General features: G+C 40.2%; 1 protein-coding gene across 2 annotated transcripts in view; it reads left to right on the forward strand.

Annotated features, from left to right (window-relative positions):
• bace1 (beta-secretase 1) overlaps window positions 1-17,541 on the forward strand; it is a 163,433-nt gene extending 145,892 nt beyond the window's left edge. Inside the window, exon 10 of one of the 2 annotated variants that reach the window (XR_011343424.1) lies at window positions 17,023-17,541. The gene's annotated coding sequence lies outside the window, so the exon portion shown is untranslated. Of the gene's footprint in view, window positions 1-89; window positions 5,985-17,022 lie in introns of those variants that run through there. The other variant, XR_011343423.1, reaches the window with a different exon arrangement.
• The last annotated feature ends 2,534 nt before the right edge of the window (window positions 17,542-20,075 follow it).

Genomic DNA, 20,075 nt, shown 5'->3' on the forward strand with positions numbered 1-20,075 from the left:
GGAGGCCCCCAGTATTGACAAATCCCAGAGGGACTGCAGTGAGCAGTTATTACTTCTCCCAGAGTCTCATCTGTGTTGTGTCTCCTCAGATGATCATCCGCAGAGTGGTTACTCTCCTGGGCAATGATACCTAATGTAACACCAAGTAGGCAGTGTACAAAACTCTGAAGGGATAGGAAGGAGATTGGGAGAAGGACACAGAGAGGAGGTAAGTCAGCAAGAATGGAACAAAGAAGGAGGACAGGCAAATGTCGGGGTTACAAGGTGTTTGGTACAGATTCTAGTAGGACTGGGAGAAAACACAATGAGTCACAAGGCAAGGAGTCAGTCTAGCCCATCACCTGATAAAGAACTAGCATGAGAGAAATAAAATAAAGATGATGATGGCAAAGTGACTGCAAAGAAGAGTGAAAGAGAGATATGATGGGGGGCTGGAAGTGAGCAGGGAAGAATAGTTGGCTCAGTAGGGGGATGTTACTAATCCTGCAAGAGGCATGGCAAAAGGCAATATTTTGAGCTTTAAACAGTTATCAGCAATACCAAGGAGAGGTTTTTTTTTGCCATCAATCAAATGTGGTTCTTTATTTAGCAAAGGAACAGAATCAAAAATTCTTGTACTTAATCTACACCAGAAAATCCATATCCCACTTCAAAGTACAGACATCATTTATATCTTAAAGAAAAAAATAAGTCACCTCTCACTGAAATTTCTGACTCCTGCTCCAGCTGCTCTGCAAAGATAAAACCAGCAGTATTTTTAGGTACAAGCATCTGCCTGCACGCAGAAATTCCCTAACAAATTATGTCCAGAATCTTAATACACCACAGCTTCTAGAGCATAATTGGCAGTTAAAGATATTACCCAGGTTAAGCTGTGCAAACACAACTTCACTTTACCAGCTACACATTGTTTAAGTATGATCCAGATCAGAGATCATCCCAGGAGATCAGAATACTAAAACACAACTCATTTCCTCCACCTGGTAAATGATTCTGTGTAGCCATGAAAATTTATATTTGACAAGATGTAAAAGTTACTGAAAAAGGTTAATTTCACCTCAGAAAGGTTGTAAACTTCATCAAAATTTTTAAGCACACTTAATTAAGAAATTGCAGCAAACACCAAATTAATACCACAAGTACATCATGAATTCTTGTTCATTAAGATTTTGCTTCCTTTCTATCATGCTTTTTCCCTTCAGATTCCTTGGCATTTTCAAGGTATCTATAGATTAAAAAGCTCTAATTAAATCCACCTCGGCTCCACACCAGCTCAAATGCAAGTTAATTGGTACCAACCAGTGCACATTTGAAGCAGTCGGTGTTCTGATCATTTAGCCTTTTACAATATGGTTCACCTCTTAAATCTCACTCTGCAATCCCAAAATCCAGTTACTATTAGCCAGAGGTTCAGGTAGAATATAATTGTTCTTTTTTTGGTTATATACCTCATGACTAATAAAAGGGCATGTGGTTAAACATCTTCATGAACTTGTCACTCTACAAACAATTATCCAACAGTTGAGTTGGCGAATGCAGAATTGGAGATCATTTGCTTTTGTTATAAAAAGGGGTTTGATAATGAGATATCAAAATTGAAGAATCTGAATGTTACAAAAACAAGACATGGTTACAAGCTAAATTCTATTCTTATAAATGATGTATTGAGAGTAGGAAGAAGAGTGGAAAAAGCAATAATGCCTGAAGAAGTGAAACATATTAGCTAAGAATTTCCTATTTCTGATTTGATTGTTTGACATATACATGAGAAAACAGGTCACGGTGGTTGTAATGATGTTAACAGAACTGCGCTAGAAATTAACACCATAGTTTAATTGCAACATTAATATTTTAACATTTCCACAATGTATTATATCATCCTACCACCAGACACATCTTCTCATCTCTGTCTGCCACAGGGAACACTCCCTCCATAACTCCCTCATCCACTCCTCCCTTTCCACCAATCGCCCCCTTGGCACCTTCCCATGCGACCTCAGGAGGTGCTACACTGCCACCCACACCTTCTCCCTCACCACTGTTTGGAGCTCAAAACAGTCCTTCCAAATGAAGCAGCACTTCACATGAATCTATAGGGGTTATCTACTGCATCTGGTGCTCCTGTTGTGATCTTCTCTACATTGGAGAGACTGGATGTAGACTGGAAGATCACTTAGTTCAGCATCTTAGCTCAACAGTGGGGATCTCCCAGTGGCAATCAATTTCAATTCCCCTCCCCATTCCAATGCCAACCTGTCTGTCCAAGGTCTCCTGCACTGCCAGGCTGAGACCACCCGCAAATTGGAGGAAAAACACCTTGTATTTTCTCTGGACAACCTCCAACCAGATGGCATTAACATCAACTTCTCTGGTTTTCTTCCCCCACCTCTGTCTCTCCCCCTTCCCCAGTCCTTATTTCTCCTTTCACCTAGCTCTGTCTCCTTTCTTCCAGCTCTGCATTCACAGAGCCACCCCCTTCTCCAATCAGTTGTCACATTTCCTCTCACGTCCTCCTATCCACATCCAATGATCACCTGTTGTCAGTTGCCTATACTCCTCCCGGTCTTTCCTTCCCTTCTCCTCCATCCTTTTTATTCAGGCACCTGCCTTCTTTACACTCATACCTTGAAGAAGGGCTCAGGCCTGAAACTATGGTTATATATTGTTACCTCCTATGGACACTGCATGGCCTGCTGAGTTCCTCCACCATTTTTGAGTTTTTACTTCAATCACAACATCTGCAGACTTTAGTGTTTCACTTTATATTTTAGGGAGATTCTTTAAATGCTTGTATGAAGTAATGCAAGGATGTTGTTCCATTTTGCCAAATACCCTTCAAAGTACATGAACGATGTAACATTTGAATGGTAAAAACATAAAATGCTGTAGAAACTCGGCAGGTCAAACAGTGTCCTTTGTGTAGCAAAGGTAAAGGTACATAACGAACATTTTGGGAAATGTTTTTACTTCCACAACAGTGCCTACAGATTATTGTGATTTATTTCATATCATTTGAATGGTAATGCGATGTGTGTCTTTGCTACAGTGTGCTCAACACAATCTTAGTAGAGTCTTGGACATGGAAAAAAAGTTTTTAAAATATAGATAACCTTGCCTCAATTATCATTTTTTAGGGCATTAAGAAAATATAATAAAATATGGGAGCATGCTAAGATATTAGAGTTTGAGGAAATCTATCAAGCACAGTGAGGGTACAAATCTGAAACAGATACCATCATTACAAATACCATTTGTAGCACAGCCTAGAGCAGTGATTTTAACCTTGGTGTTGGGACCCAGTTAGACTGTTTCCCAGTATGGATCAGTGGAAAGAAGACAAGATCAAGAGTGCTCCCTGAAGTGTCCTCATTGATGCTTGGCTAAAATTATTTTTTTTAATTTAGACATAAATTACGGTAACAGGCCATTTTGGCCCATGAGTACGTACTTGAGGCGAATGTTAATGGGGAGGCATGGACTCGTGGGCTGAAATAGCCTGTTACCGTGCTGTATGTCGAAATTAAAAATTAAGAGGTTGCCTACCCCTGTATCTAAACCATCCAGACATTAAATTTAAAAAAACTTCACATTACTTTGAATCGCACTCAGAATCCAATTTAATCACTGAACTTTAGAAGATGTTATTAACTGCAAATTAGTTTACACGGCTTTAAATTTTTTTCCCTGCAAGAAGTCGTACTCCTCTGATGCAGACTGCAGTATCTGTGGCAAATGCACATCAATTTAACCGAGCAGCCGGAATCTAATCCAACATTCAATCCTCCCAATGATAGCAATTTAATGAAAAGAGGATGTGCCCAATCTAATTTAACAAGCCACTGCATTGCCCAGTCAGAGATTCATAATTTGGGAAATAATCACTTATCCGTGCCCTGCATTTTGAAGGAGATACTGATTCTCTTGCAGTTTTGTGAGTGACACAGTGGGCGTAGTGATTAGCACAGCACCTTTACAGCGCCAGCGATCAAGATCAGGGTTCAAATCTCACGTTGTCTGTAAGGAGTTTGTGCATTCTCCCCATGAGTGCATGGGTTTTCCCCAGGGTCTCCAGTTTCATCCCATTGTTCAAAAACGTACCGGGGATGTAAGTTAATGGGATGTAAATTGCGCAGCACAGACTCATGGACCGAAATGGCCTGTAACTGTGCTGTATGTCTAATTTTTTTTTTAATTCTCTCCATCCTTACTATATTAATCTATAGTAAAGATGCAGGGTATTTTCATAGCTTCCCTTCCCATTTATTATGGCCCCCAGAACAGAATGGACACACTTTGTTGCTGCCAAGATATTTAATCTGTATATAATGAATTTTACGGCAGTTTAGAATCTAAATTGTAACAGCAAGATGCAATTCAGTCCTTAAAAGTTGCTAGCCCCTTTTTTCATCTCCTAAACAGCAGGGTAATCCATACCTGAATAGGCCAAGATGAAATGGAACCGTTGATGTCGGTGCGAGATACTCCTTCAACTGGTCAATACGCTTGGAAAGATCAAGTTTTACATGATGTCTTCCACAAAAATAATAGTTGGAGAGTTCAGTTTCTTTTATATTCAGGTATGGATTACCCTGCTGTTAAGGACATGACAAAAGGGGGCTAGAAAGTTTTAAGGACTGAATAGCCTCCTGTTACAATTTGGATTCTGAACTGTGCTGTAAAATTCATTACATACAGATTAAACAGAAATTTCCAGAAAGTTTACGCACTAGAAGAATTCTTTTCACACCCTTTATCTCATCCCTGGTTTTGTATTAGTCTCTCTCCCACTTCAGTCCATGTGGTAGATAAAGCGATTGCTTCAGATTTTCCCCTTCATTGACAGTCCATCTTGTGTTTTGGACCCCTCTACAATCATCTATAACTTTGGCTGGACATCCAAACCTTAGTTGAATGTGCTCTGGAAACTCATGATTAAATCATGCCTGTATCGTCATTCATAGGATGTGGAGTCTTTTGTATAATTACTCCTCCCTAAATGCCTTGAGATCTCACACCCTGAAGGACACAAATCCACAGTTCCAGATTTGCATATGGGTTAAGCAGGATCCAACCCAGGGCCTCAGGATCCAACCCAGGGCCTCATAATCTCTGCCTCCTGCCAAAAAATTTTTTTTTAATTACCATCAATTTTATTTAATTTGTAACAATAAAAATCAGGGGTGTACCTATGCCAAAATAATGTGTCCTTCTCTGCACTTGCTAGGTAAAAATCTATCCAACCTTGTCTCAAATATATTTACTGAAGTAGCCTCCAAGGCTTCAATAGACAGAGAATTCCATAGATCCACCACTGCCTAAGAAAGCAGTTCCTCCTCATCTCCGTCCTAAATCTGCTACCCTGAATCTTGAGGCCTTGCCCCCTAGGACTAATCTCACCTACCAGATCCAAAATTCAGGAACACATTGATGGGAGTGCTGAATGCACCTGCCCTTGATTTTACTCTCTCGCCCCAGTTGCTTAGTAACATTAAACAGGTATGTATAACATTTACACAAGTGTTCACGCTGGATTTTCCCGCATGGCCGATTCTCAACTTGTGGGAATTCCAAATTCTTTGTGGGCTTCTCACAATTGCGCACACTGATGAGAACTCAGAGATTTCTGTCCATCATTACAGCGTGCCTTTTGAGAACAAGTGGGGATTCTTTTATATAATTGTGAACCACAATAATATTTAATGTACTGGCAAAAGATCATTTTCTAGACTAAAAAGGATTAAGAATGATCCACAGTAAACAATGTCCCAAGATTGGTTTCTGATCTGAGCATTCTCTGCATAGAAAAAGTGCGACTTACCGATCTTAATTACATAATTGATAAGTTTGCATCCAAAAAAGCTTGGAATAAACTGTTCTGACTTTGTATATAGTGTAATGTTGAAACATAGCAATGAATGATCTGTGTGAATGTCTTCATTAATTCCATACTTTTGTAAACTTATTAAAGGTTATCAATTTATAAACAGTCTTTTTATCAATGCCAAAATTTCAGCCATGTTCTACTTTCATTGAGCAGATAAAGAAAAGGATAAGATTTTGTTTCTCATGATCAGTCCTACTAAGTTTGGGACTCCCAAGGCTCCTAGCCCAGGACCTCCAGATGCATTAATCCGGCACTGCAAATCCCACATTTACTTATACAGCAATCTGCTGTCGGCCATCTGGCCCATCAAGCCTGCTCCAACGTTCAATGAGATCATAGTTAATCTGATGATAGGCTCATCCCCACCTACCTGCCTTTTCCCCATGTCCCTCAATTCACTTGCTAGGTAAAAATCTATCCAACCTTGTCTCAAATATATTTACTGAAGTAGCCTCCAAGGCTTCAATAGACAGAGAATTCCATAGATCCACCACTGCCTAAGAAAGCAGTTCCTCCTCATCTCCATCCTAAATCTGCTACCCTGAATCTTGAGGCCTTGCCCCCTAGGACTAATCTCACCTACCAGTGGAAACAACATACCTACCTCTATCTTATCTATTCCTTTCATAATTTTATTTGTTTCTATAAGATCCCCTCTCATTCTTCCGAATTCCAGCAAATACAGTCCTAGATGACTCCATTTCTCCTCATAGGTAAAACCCCTCATCTCTGAAATCAATCTGCTGAACCTCCCCTGCATTGGCTCCAAAGCCAATACATCTTTACTCAAGTAAGACCAGAACTGTTTGCAGTACTCCAGATACGGCCTCACCAGAACCTTGTTCAGTTGCTGCATTACCTCCCTGCTCCTAAATTCAATCCCTGTAGCAATGAAGTCCAACATTCCATTTGCCTTCTTGATAGCCTGCTGCACCTGCAAGCCACCTTTTGTGATTCCTGCACAAGCATGCCCAAGTCCTTCTCCACAGTAGTTTGCCATTTTATATAATAATCTGATCTTCCATTTTTCCTTTCAAAGTGGATAACCTCACATTTATCAAAATTTTACTCCATGTGAAAAACCCTTGCCCACTCCATATCCTCTGCACAATTTGCTTTTCCACTCAATTTAGTGTCATCAGCAAACTCAGATACAATATATTCTGTCCCTTCTTCCAGATTGTTAATATGCAGTATATTGTGAACAGTTGTGAGCGCAGCATCAACCCCTGAGGCACACCACTCACCATTGATTGCCAAAAGATTTGTTCCAGATTAATTATTTTTAAATATACCTCATCATGCAATGATAGATTTTAAAATCATTCATCTAACTCTGTGGACTGCACGTCCTACAACATTGCTCATTGCCCCCACCCCCGCCTTGTTTAACCAGAATCTACATCCCACTATCAGAGACATTCATTTGCTTTCTTTCATCCAGAATCAGACAGATACAACACAGAAATAACCCCTTTTGCCCAGTAAATCCGTGGACCATAAATGACCCAATTACCCAATCTTTCATTATTCTCCCCCACATACCCATCTACTCCCCCATATTTTGCCACTCAACTTGAAAATTTACAGTGGCCATTTAACCTGCCATCCTGCATGTCATTCGGATGTCAGAGGAAACCAGAGCACCCGGAGGAGACCTCAAACTCCACTGGGAGCACCAGAGGTCAGGATTAAACCCAGGACTCTGGAGCTGTGAGGCAGTGTCGACCAGCCATACCTCTGTACCATCCAGTGTCTAAATACCCAGTCTAACTGACAAAAGACTCCCTTGCCCATTGGCCAAAAAAAAAGTAAATTTGGAAGCCACAGAAAAGCAGTAAATGTCTAAGAAAAATTAAAAACATGATAAATTATAACACAATGATTCTCTCTTCATAATTAACAATATGGTACCGTGGCAAACTATCACAAACCACAAATGGTCAGGGATGAATCTATTCCTTTCTAAAATAAGTCAAATCACAAAAATAATTTAAAAATGGGGATATCAAAATTTTCAGATTTCAGATTTATTGTCAGAGTATATACATGACATCACATACAACCCTGAGATTCCTTTTTCCTGTGGGCGCAGCACAATTACCACCAATTGGTAGTGCAAAAATTAACTGCATACAGCGTAAACATGTAAACAATCAAAAAAACTGTAAACAGATCAAAAATGTAAACAAACCGACTGCAATGCAAGGAGAGCAAAGAAAATCAATGAAGTGCACAAGTAAGAGCCCTTAAATTAGTCCCTGATTGAGTTTGTTGTTGAGGAGTCTGATGGTGAAGGGGTAGCAGCTGTTCCTGAACCTGATGGTGAAAGTCTTAGGGCACCTTTACCTCTTTCCTGAATGCAGCAGCGAGAACAGAGTGCGTGCTGGCTGTTGAAGATCTTTGAGGATTGCTGCTGTTCTCTTGACAGCAGCGTTTCCGGTAGATGAACTCAATTCTGGGCTGTGTCCATTTCCTTTCAGAGGGCTTTACATTCAGGGTGTTGGTGCTCCTATACCAGGCCGTAATGCAGCCGGTCAGCACACTTTCCATCACACATCAGTAGAAATTTGCCAGGGTTTCTGATGTCATGCCAAACTTCCACAAACTCCTGAGGAAGTAGAGACGCTGTCGTGTTCTCTTCTCGATTGCCATTAGTATGTTGGGTCCAGGAAAGATTCTCTGAGATATTGACTCGCAAGTAACTAAATGTGCTCATCCTCTCCACCTCTGATCCCTCAATGATCGCTGGATTATATACCTCTGGCTTTCCTTTCCTGAAGTTAACAATCAGCTCCTTAGTTTTGGTGACATTAACTGCAAGGCTGTTGGTGCACCATTCAACCAAGTTTTCAATCATCGTCCTGTGTGCAGACTCATCCCCATCCTTAATACAACCCACTACTGTGGTATCGTCCGCAAATTTGCAAATGGTGTTATTGTCATATTGAGCTACCCCTTCGTAGGTGTGAGTAGAAAAAGGGAATAAGAACACATCCCTGTGGTGCTCCAGTACCGATGGAGATTGTGGAGAAGTTCTTACCAATCTTCACTGATTGTGGTCTGGAGGTGAGGAAATCCATGATCCAATTACGCAGTGAGGTGATAATTCCCAAGACTTGGGAGTTTGCTGATCAGTTTTGAGGGGATGATGATGTTAAATGCCAAACTGTAGTCGATAAAGAGCATCCTGATGTATGCATCTTTGCAATAAACTATTGCAAAATAATATTTCAAAATGTATTGGAGGAGTAATTAATTATCTATTAATACATACACTTACCCTGGGAGGATTGAATGGAGCAGTGCAGTTGTTCGGTTGCCTCAGAGCTCCCTGGACAAGGTTCCATCTCAACCTCAGATGCTGCCTGTGTGAAGTTTTCATTTTTTCCACTTCCCTCCCCCCCCCTTCCAAAGATGTGCTGGTAAGTTCTTTGCCCACTAGAACTTCCTGATGTGGGGTCTTGAACGGAAACATCGACCCTCCCTTTCCCGTCACAGAGTTCGTATGATTGCTCTAGATTCCAATATCTGCAATCTCTTGTATTTCCATTGTAAATTGCCTGTTACTATGGATTGTGTGAAAGAATGAGTTGCAAGGGAGTAGAGGGGTAAAAGGAAAGGGAATGAGACGAATGGGGTTTCTCCCCAGGAACCAACTTGAACCTCATGGGTGAATGTACATCTTTCTGTGTTTTATAAAATAGGAGCTTTGTCCTTTGGCAGGCTTGTCTTGTATTCTTTCAGGGAGAGAGGGAACATTTCAACTAATTCCCAAATCCCACATAAAGCTGCAAAAATACAAGAGGAGACAACACATCTCTAAACATAACCTGGAGGGTGAAAAGTTCCCTCACCCTAATTAAGGTGATCAATGGTCAGTGAAGCCCAGCCCACTAACTGATGTCAGCATGCAGCAGAGCACAAGACAATTGCTCAGCAACATCAGAAAGAAGAGGATCCCATCACTGAGAAGCAGTAATGCATTAATTATTGAAAAAAAAATGTGGAGGTCTAAGAGGATCTAGGTAGGTAGTTCTCTTTTCCTGAAGGATATTGTAGAAACATTTGACATTAAACAACAAATCAGACAACCTTCTAGATCTTCACTTTATGCAAGCCCACAAACATATTAAATTCACTCAACTTGCAATGGAATTTTGACTCAAGCAAAAGTTGTAGGTCCAATATCATCAATACCAGACAGCCAATACTCTCTTTGATCACCTTGATAGTTGAAGAGCTTTTCCTTAAAAAAATATTTTGAAATGTTAATCTTACATGCTATATTAATTGTATCCCTGTACAAGTTTCTTATCAACCTTTCATTGCACTGGCATTTTCACATTTCTAGTATTACCAGATAGAAATTGGATTTGTACATTAGCATCAGCTGAGACTCTGTGCCACAGCTAGGGGCTTTGTGTCTGTGGAGGCTGTGGGAGCACTGGAGGCAAATCCATGGACTCTCAGGGGACTCTCGTGTTTTTCTCTTTCTAAGAGCGCCAGGCAATTTCTACTGATGGCGAATCTTTGTTTGCTTTGCAACAGTCGATTTTATGTAAAATTACACCTGTTTTATTATGTGACAATAATGGAATTGTGAATTTTGAAACTCTGCCTCTTTCCCTCACCTAAGACACCTGCAGGCCATAAATATCAGGCTGCTGTTAAAAAGCTGCTGAAATAATTGTGTCTGCACAGTTTCAAGTAAACAAAAGTAGTAATTTAGTTTTTTAGTACTTCTCCTTTGAAAGGCAATGGCTGCTAGATTTTTCAACACAGCAATCCATCAATCTTCACAAAGGGTAACAAGGGTTATGGAAGGAAGACAGGTAAATGGAATCAAGGTATTGATCAGTCATGAACTAGTTGAATGTTAAAACAAGGTCAAGTGGCTAAATATTGTACTTCAGTTCCCGTACAATTAATTGAGATTTGTTGCTCCATTTCAAATTTCCTCGATAGCTTTGTATAGAATAAAAACGATGGTGCTTTGTAATAATGGAGGCAAAATATTGGAAAGACACTGTCTAACCCTCCTGTTTCTAATGGAGAAACTATCCCTTTTTAAAAATAGAAACACAGGATGGTTAGCTTTAACAACTGGATAAGGATCTATTACCCTTCCCCAAATACTTCGTTAAATTATTTCAGAGGTCATATAGAAGTCAACGATATTGATATGTGTCTGGGGTTGCACAAAATGGCAGGTTCTCCTCCCAAAAGAATATTTGATGTTTGTGAGCCAGTTGGGAATTAATTAGTTTCAGTCACCATTACTAATAAATACCTATTTAACTACTTAAACTTGATTTCTCATCTGCTGTCCTGAGACTCAAACTCACGTCCCATTCATCGTCTCCAAAATACTGGAACAGTATCAATTGCTATTCTACAATGAGGTATTTCCTGATCCTTGCAGGATTCTGGAAGCATTTGTAGACCAATGAGGATCTGGTCGAATACAGGTAGTCCTTGACTTACAATCGTAATTGGGATCGAAGGATTGGTCGTAACTTGCATTGGACGCAAGTCGGATTCACCCCACCGTGCATGGCATAACGAGGACTTAAAACAATTTTTTTTAAAGATTTTCAACGAGTGAACCTTTAATGAAGAATCTCAACACATGTACAGTACAGGTACAAGTACCTTATACTCAACATATGAACTTCAGTAAATAATAAAGAATCAACATATTTACAGTACCTTTAATACAAAATATGTACATATAACCATATAACCATATAACCACTTACAGCACAGAACAGGCCAGTTCGGCCCTACTAGTCCATGCCGTAACAAATCCCCACCCTCCTAGTCCCACTGACCAGCACCTGGTCCATACCCCTCTAGTCCCCTCCTATCCATGTAATGATCCAGTCTTTCCTTAAATGTAACCAATGATCCCGCCTCGACCACATCTGTCGGAAGCTCATTCCACATCCCTACCACCCTTTGCGTAAATAAATTTCCCCACATGTTCCCCTTATAATTTTCCCCCTTCAATCTTAAACCATGCCCTCTAGTTTGAATCTCCCCCACTCTTAATTGAAAAAGCCTATCCACATTTACTCTGTCCCTTTTAAAATCTTAAACACCTCTATCAAGTCCCCCCTCAATCTTCTACGCTCCAGAGAAAAAAGCCCTAGTCTGCACAACCTTTCCCTGTAACTCAAACCTTGAAATCCTGTCAACATTCTCGTGAACCTTCTCTGTATTCTGTCTATTTTGTTTATATCTTTCCTATAATTTGGTGACCAAAACTGTACACAGTACTCCAAATTTGGCCTCACCAATGCCTTGTACAATTTCATCATAATCTCCCTACTCTTGAATTCAATACTCTGATTTATGAAGGTCAACATTCCAAATGCCTTCTTCACCACACCATCTACCTGAGTATCAGCCTTGAGGGTACTATTTACCATCACTCCTAAATCCCTTTGTTGCTCTGCATATGACCTATTTAATGCATATGACCTATTTAGATTTGCCTTTCCAAAATGTAACACCTCACACTTATCTGTATTAAATTCCATCAGCCATTTCTCAGCCCACACCTCCAGCCTTCCTAAATCACCTTTTAATCTACGGTAATCTTCCTCACTGTCCACAACACCACCAATCTTTGTATCATCCGCAAACTTGCTTATCCAATTCTCCACCCCTACTTCCAGATCGTTAATATATATGACAAACAATAGTGGACCCAGGACCGATCCCTGAGGAACTCCACTAGTCACCGGCCTCCAATTGGACAAACAATTTTCTACCACTACTCTCTGACACCTCCCATCCAACCATTGCTGAATCCATTTCACTACCTCCTTATTTATACCTAATGCCTCCACCTTTTTTCCTAACCTCCTGTGGGGAACTTTGTCAAAAGCTTTACTAAAGTCTAAATAGACAACATCCACAGCTTTCCCTTCATCAACCTTTTTTGTAACCCCCTTGAAAAACTCAATCAGATTTGTCAAGCATGATCTACCCCTGACAAAACCATGCTGATTACTCCCTATCAATCCCTGTACCTCCAAATATTTGTAAATACCATTCCTCAGAACACTTTCCATCAACTTACCCACCACAGACGTCAGACTCACGGGCCTATAATTCCCAGGTTTACATTTGGATCCTTTCTTAAACAGCGGAACCACATGCGCCACCCTCCAATCCTTTGGCACTACCCCCGTGACCAGTGACATCCTAAATATCTCTGTTAATGGCCCCACTATCTGTCCACAAGCCTCCCTGAGTGTCCTTGGGAATATTTTGTTCGGTCCCGGAGATTTATCCACCTTTATCTTTTTCAACACAGCCATCACTACCTCCTCGGTTATCCTTATATGCTTCATGAACTCCCCACTATTTTTCTTTACTTCAACTGGTTCAATATTTTTTTCCTTAGTGAATACCGAGGCAAAGAAGTCATTCAAAATTTCCCCCATTTCCTCTGACTTCTCACTCAGCCTACCTTTGCTATCTACAAGGGATCCAATTTTATCCCTCACTAATCTTTTACTTTTAATGTACCTATAGAAACCCTTTGGATTTATTTTTACTCTGTCTGCCAAAGCCTCTTTGTGCCTTTTTTTGGCCTTTCTAATTTCTTTCTTAAGATTCCTTCTACACTCCTTGTAGTCCTCCTTCAAACTCTCAGCTCCCTGCTCTTTATACCTCTTGTACACCTCCCTTTTTCTCCTAACCAAATTTCCAATATTCCTCGAAAACCAAGCCTCCCTATGACTTCCAGCCTTTCCTTTGATCCTCACTGGGACATATCTACTCTGTACCCTCAAAATTTCTTTTTTGAATATCCTCCATTTTTCATTTACATCCTTACCTGAAAATATTCTGTCCCACTCAATATTCCCCAAATCCCTTCTTATTCCTTCGAAATTTGCTCTTCTCCAATCCAGAACCTCAACTTTAGGCCCCTGCTTGCTCTTCCCTAAAACTACCCGAAAACTAACAGAGTTATGATCACTGGACCCAATTTGTTCTCCAACATTAATGTCCGATACCTGACCTAGCTCATTCCCTAACAGGAGATCTAGTATTACACCGACCCGAGTCGGTTCTTCTACTAATTGATTTAGAAAACAATCTTGAACACATGTAAAGTAGTTTTAATAAAGATTGTCAGCATTTCCACTTTAATTGTAAGTATCTTCATCTGAACTTGATCCCATCATTGCACTTATACTGCTACTTGGCTGTGGCTCCTCACAGTCTTCTTCTTCATGGGTTGGTGGGCAAGAGGATGATGAAGGATATTTGAAGAACATGCCTGAATTCGTTTGCACTGTTTTGTTTCGATTTTTCATTGTAAATTTGACGATAAGAACTTAAAGCGTCCTGAATTTTGCAATCATTCTTGGCAAATCTTTCAACATTCTGGTCCATGCTTTAAAACACTGTAAAACACTTTGGACAATCCCTTAACAGTGAACCTCTTCTGTGGTTCCCCATCTTTTTTCTCTTCTCCTTTCCCTCCTCCACAATGTGCTTCCAGCTCGCCTACAGAATGGTGACTGCACACATAGCCCTAGATTGAACTATGTTGCGCATGCGCAGACGCGCATTTTTAAAAGAATTTTGGTCACATATGCAGGTGGATGTAACTCAGAGGTCGAGGACTACCCAGTACATCCAAATCCTTCACTAGATATGAAGAAAATAAAAACGGGGTAAAGTTAATTCCTCTTTCTCCAATTTTGCCAAACCTCTGTTACGTGTACCTGTCTTTTACCAGAGATATTGTTTAACAGTTGGGATTCTCCAGTTGTACTGGTCTGAGTAGTTGTCTCCAACATTACCTGACAATTACATGCTTTTTTTTTTGCATGCTCGAGTACATTTTGGCTTCACTGAAGCAATTAAAATATCTGTTATTTACCAATTTCATATCTTATCCCTACATGTATTTCATAACAATTCACCCAATACAAACTGGCACATTTACATTTAAAACAAGTGCAGAAAATGATGGAAAAACTCAGATGGTGATGCAACACCTGAGGGGCGAGAAACAGTTAATATTTCAGATCTGGGATCCAAATCAGAATTTATTGTCAATGAACAGGTCACAAAATTCATTATTTTTAAAATATTTAGTCATACAGCACAATAACAGGCCATTTCGGCTGACGAGTGTATGTCACTCAATTTACATCCAATTAACCTACATCCCAAGTACGTTTCAAACGGTGGTAGGGAACAGGAGCCCCAGGGAAACCTATGTAGACAAGGAGAGAATGTACAAACTACTTACAGACAGCACAGGATTTGAACCCTAGTCCCAATTGCTGGCGCTGTAAAGGCATTGCGGTAACCGCTAAACCAATGGTGCCATCCAAATTTGCCCAAATATTTATATAAACCACCATACAAAATAAATGTTAAAACAATGATCCTTCGTTAGAATTGAGAGAGAACAAAAGTTAGTCTAGGTTGCAGAGAAAGTAGAAGGAAATGAGTGGAACAAAGTGTATATCTGATAAAGTGAAAATGTGAATACAGACAGGTATTCACTTAGACGTGATATTCTCTTGCCGGAACATTGGAAGTTGCATTTTAACTTCACATTATCAGTGAAATTGCCCAGTTCTGAGCTTCTTAAAGAGCAAAATTATCTAACTGGAGCCAAGTCATTTCTTTACTTACCCAGGAAAGTTTTGTCTGAAGTGAGCGAAGCACGAAAGTCTGCAGGTGCTGTGATTGGAGTAAAAACACACAGAAATGCTGGAGGAACTCAGCCGGTCTCGCAGCGTCCATAGGAGGTAAAGATATATTACCGATGTTTCAGGCCGGAGTTACTCCAGCATTTCTATGTGTTTTTATCTGCTGTGATCTTCATTTTTCTCGTCTTCTCTATAGGCCTTGATTGGTAAGATTCTATAAAGATACTGTTTACCAACAGTTGAGCTATTTATTCAGGAATGTGAGCCAGGTCCATTTTGAGACTTGAGTTTAATCTTGACATTCTATTGGTCAACAGGAGACAAAAACATGTAAACTTGGCAGTAATTACCAGTCCATGGATAATTTATCATTGCCCCATTACAATTCTAGTCCAGAGGATCAAAACCCAGGAATTTATGACCAATGTAATCCAAATAGAAAATATGAGAAAATACAGCAGATTAACCAGTATGCAAAACAATGATGTGGTTATAGCTGTCATTTACCAGCTCTCTGGTAAAACCTCAGCGTTAACTCATTTTACACATTCAAAAACACTCACCAGATTTTAGAACTGAATTTGAAATTAAAGCAATTAAGAACTATTGCAACTCAGGTCAAAATGTACTAACAGATATTAAGCACATATTCATAATTTCCAATCTCTCAATTCTTTAAATAAATCCACGTACGTAGCAACGCAAAAAATTGCCAAACAATTTTACAGAAGGGCTATCAAACAAAAATCTGATGCTGTGCCATTCCAGAAGATGACAAGGTTTAAGAAGCAAATATTTTTTGGGTATAAATCTTAAGAGAAGGGGGGAAACCTGGAGAGAGCCTGAGAAACCGTCAGCAATAGTTACATAGTTAAAATCAGGATGTGCAAGGTGCCAGAAATCTCAGAATGTTTAAAGGACAGGAGAACCATTGAGATAGAGAGGTTGGAACTGCAGGGATGTGAAAGTCGTAGAAGGATGGTTATGCTGACCCTCCCCCAGGACTCTGTTCAAATTTTATGGGTCGCCTTCCCTGTGAAGCAGTCAAGTTTTGATTTCTTCCGTAATTCTCCCCTACTGACTACATTACAAAAAACTATAAAACATTTACTTAAATGTGCTGTGCCCCACCACCACCTCCACCCCCCCCCCACCGCGGGGGAGAGAGGGGGTGGGCTATAGGGCAACTGTTGAGAATGACTGATCTAAAGGTTATCAGTCTGTGCCTACCAGGTACACAAAGATCATGCCAGACTACATGTACACGAGTTTACTTTTGCATACACGTGCTCCAGCGTAGATTTTTTTCTTCTTACTACAAATACTCCAAATTCCAGAAACAAATTATACAACTCAGTAGCCACATATCAATTCATTTTCTCACCAAAAGGCTGTTGAATTACTTCTTAAGCTGATATTTGTTTCTGCTTCTCCCTTCTTTGCAAGATGCATCTGACTGTATCCACCTTCAGTGATAAGCATACTTTCAACATCGTACAGCTCTTGCCTAAAGTTTGAATGACTGGAATGGACAGGGAATAAATTGCGGTCCCTTTGTGAATGAAATCCAAGCAATATTGATTTATTACAATGTGGGTGTATCAAATAATTTAAAATGTGGATAGGTATTATCATCAACATTAAACATTTTGAACAACTTTTGCCCCAATTGAAGTGTATGTCTTTTGGAAACTTTGTACAATATAGAAACTTGATTATGTATTATGTAAAGACCCTTGTGCTAGCTGGTATTTTTCTGTAATGTGCAACTGTTATGTCTTATTTTGTGCACATAAGCCATAAAAATGATTTGTATTGATAAAAAAAATCAGCTTGAAAGTTTATCAGATAATTATTATGTGAGCTTTTTCCCCCTCTCCAAAACCTTTGAGATAATCACTTGTTATTGGAATTCAATTATAGAGGAGGAAATGTATACATTCACAACATTTTAATTTGTTTGCAAATTAAATTCTTGTTTCCAGAACTTGAGTTCTCCCACATTTTCTCCCCTTTCTTTGGAAGCACTAATTTCTGGAGATAATTGGCTAGGGTGGCATCCACTTTCTTCTACTACAAACACAAGGTTTGGTATTGACACAGACACTGGAATCTTGAGTAAACAAGAAATTGCTGGAGGAACTCTGCAGGTCAGCATTCAGGGGTAGAAATGGTCAGACAATGACTCAGGTCTGGACCCTTTATCCAGAGGGGAAAAACGGGGTGATGTTATTCATCTAGAGGGGGAAATAGCCTGGGGAGCAGGGCAGGAAGTGATAGAATGTAGGAGAGAAGATATGAAAGATAGAGAGACGTCCAGAGGGAGAGTCTGCTTCAGGGCTGGGGGATATAAAAAAAAATATACACAAGTAGGAAATGAAGAGATGGAAAGACTGAGACCAAGTGTGGGTGTAGAGTCGGATTTACCCAAAGTTGAAAAATGTTCATGCCTAGGTTTTAGGCTATACAGAAGGATTATGATGGTGCTGTTCGAGATTACATTTAACATCACCCCAACAATGGATGAGGCTGGAAACAGATATATCGTAGGAATAATTGGGGGTTGAAATGGTTGGCTGCAGAACAAAAGGCAGGTACTCAGAAAGCATGGCGTGGCTATTCAGTCAGAGAAGGCTTTGAAGTTCAAGATCCTCTTCATGGACACGCACATGTACTGCGGAAGTTTCTTCCAATGAGGCATTAAATGCAGCCTCTGCTGCTCATCCTGCTTTGGGTTATAAATGCAGGGCCTCTAGAAGTGCCCTGCCAATACAGAGTGCTGCACACGAGTAACATTCCAACTGGTGGGTTTCCTTGTTCAGCCAGGATTTGCAACCGTCCAACACCACAGGTGACTTTTGTGCTAGAAGTGCATTGAAATTTGGCTGCTTTTGGAAGGTGTTGTGTCCTTAATGAGCTTTATGGTAATCAGAAGGAGGAAAAATCATGTTTCTGATAACTCATTCCAGTTGAGAAAAACAGGTCTAATTCAGTCGACTAAAAAGGATTTATCACATTAAAATTACTTTGCCTCTGTGTAAGGGAAGGGAATGATAGAACTTAAAAGCATAAGAAATATGAGCAGGTGTCACCCATTTGGCCTGTCAAGCCTGCTCTGTTATTCAATCTGATGATAGGCTCATCTTCACCTACCTGCCATTTCCCCATATCCCTTATTTCCCTTACAAATGTAAAAATCTATCCAACCTTGTCTTAAATCTTGACTGAGGCTGCCTCTACTACTACAATGGGCAGTGAATTCCAAAAACTCACCACCCTCTGGGAAGAGCAGTTCCTCCTCAGCTCCCTCCTAAATCTACCACCCTGAATTTTGAGGCCATGTCCCCTAGTTCTGGCCTCCCCTACCAATGGAATCAACTTACCTATGTCTTTCTCATCTGTGCCTTTCAGAATTTTATACTTTTCTAAATTACAGCAAGTGCAGTCCCAGACAACTCAATCTCTCCTCATAGGCTAATCCCTTCATCTCTGGAATCAACCTGGTGAACCTCTTCTGCACTGCCTCCAAAGGCATCCTTCCTCAAGATAAGAGACTAGAACTGCACGCAGTACTCCAGAATGCTGCCTCAACAGGACCTTATACAGTTGCAGCAATACATCACTGTTCTTAAATTTCATCCCTCTAGCAATGAAGGCCAATGTTCCACTTGCCTACTTGATACCCTGCTGCACCTGCAAACCAAGCTTTTACAATTCCTGCACCAGCACTCCCAAGTCCTTCTGCACGGCAGCATCCTGGCATCACTTGCCATTTAAATAATAATCTGATCTTCCATTTTTCCCTTTAAAGTGGATAATCTCACATTTGCCAACGTTATACTCCATTGCCAACATAGACATCACAACATCTTCATAGGCCAAAATTACACAAAAGTTATTGGAATAACTGGTAGTGCTTTGATCAGGTTGAAACTGCCCACCTCAGACAACGCATTCTAAAATTTATTCAGGTACCATCTTCAAATTAAAAACAAACCCCATAAGCAGTAACTCACCCTGTTGTCGGTGGTGTGATTGGAACAAGGAAAGTGCTGCCTTTAGAAGTGGTGGAAGCAGGTTTCACTTTAATCTTTGAGAGAAAAGGTTGTAGGACCCGGATAAAGGGGAGGGGAACTGAAGGGTTGCTCTTATCCAGCCATTCTCAACATGGGAGTAAAAGTCTTGTTTTCTTTTCACCTCATGTTAACATAAATATTTTATGCTTTTTAGGAGAGAAGTATGGAAGAAACTAAAACCTGACTACTTCACAGGGAAGGGCCCATAAACTATGAGCAGAGTTGAAGGGAGGTCATAGCCGAAAAAAGGTTGAGAATGACTGCTCTAGTGGCGAGCCACTGCAAACTTGATGGTCTACTTCCACAATGAAACCATTCAATGATTCCAAGTCAGCATTTGAGTTATCCTTGTATCATGGCCTTGAATGAGTCAAGTTCACAACAGCTGAAATCCTACAAAGGATGCAGAATGGGAACTAATGC

This window comes from Narcine bancroftii, chromosome 8 (genome assembly GCF_036971445.1).
Source record: "Narcine bancroftii isolate sNarBan1 chromosome 8, sNarBan1.hap1, whole genome shotgun sequence".
NCBI classification, from domain to species: Eukaryota; Metazoa; Chordata; class Chondrichthyes; order Torpediniformes; family Narcinidae; genus Narcine; species Narcine bancroftii.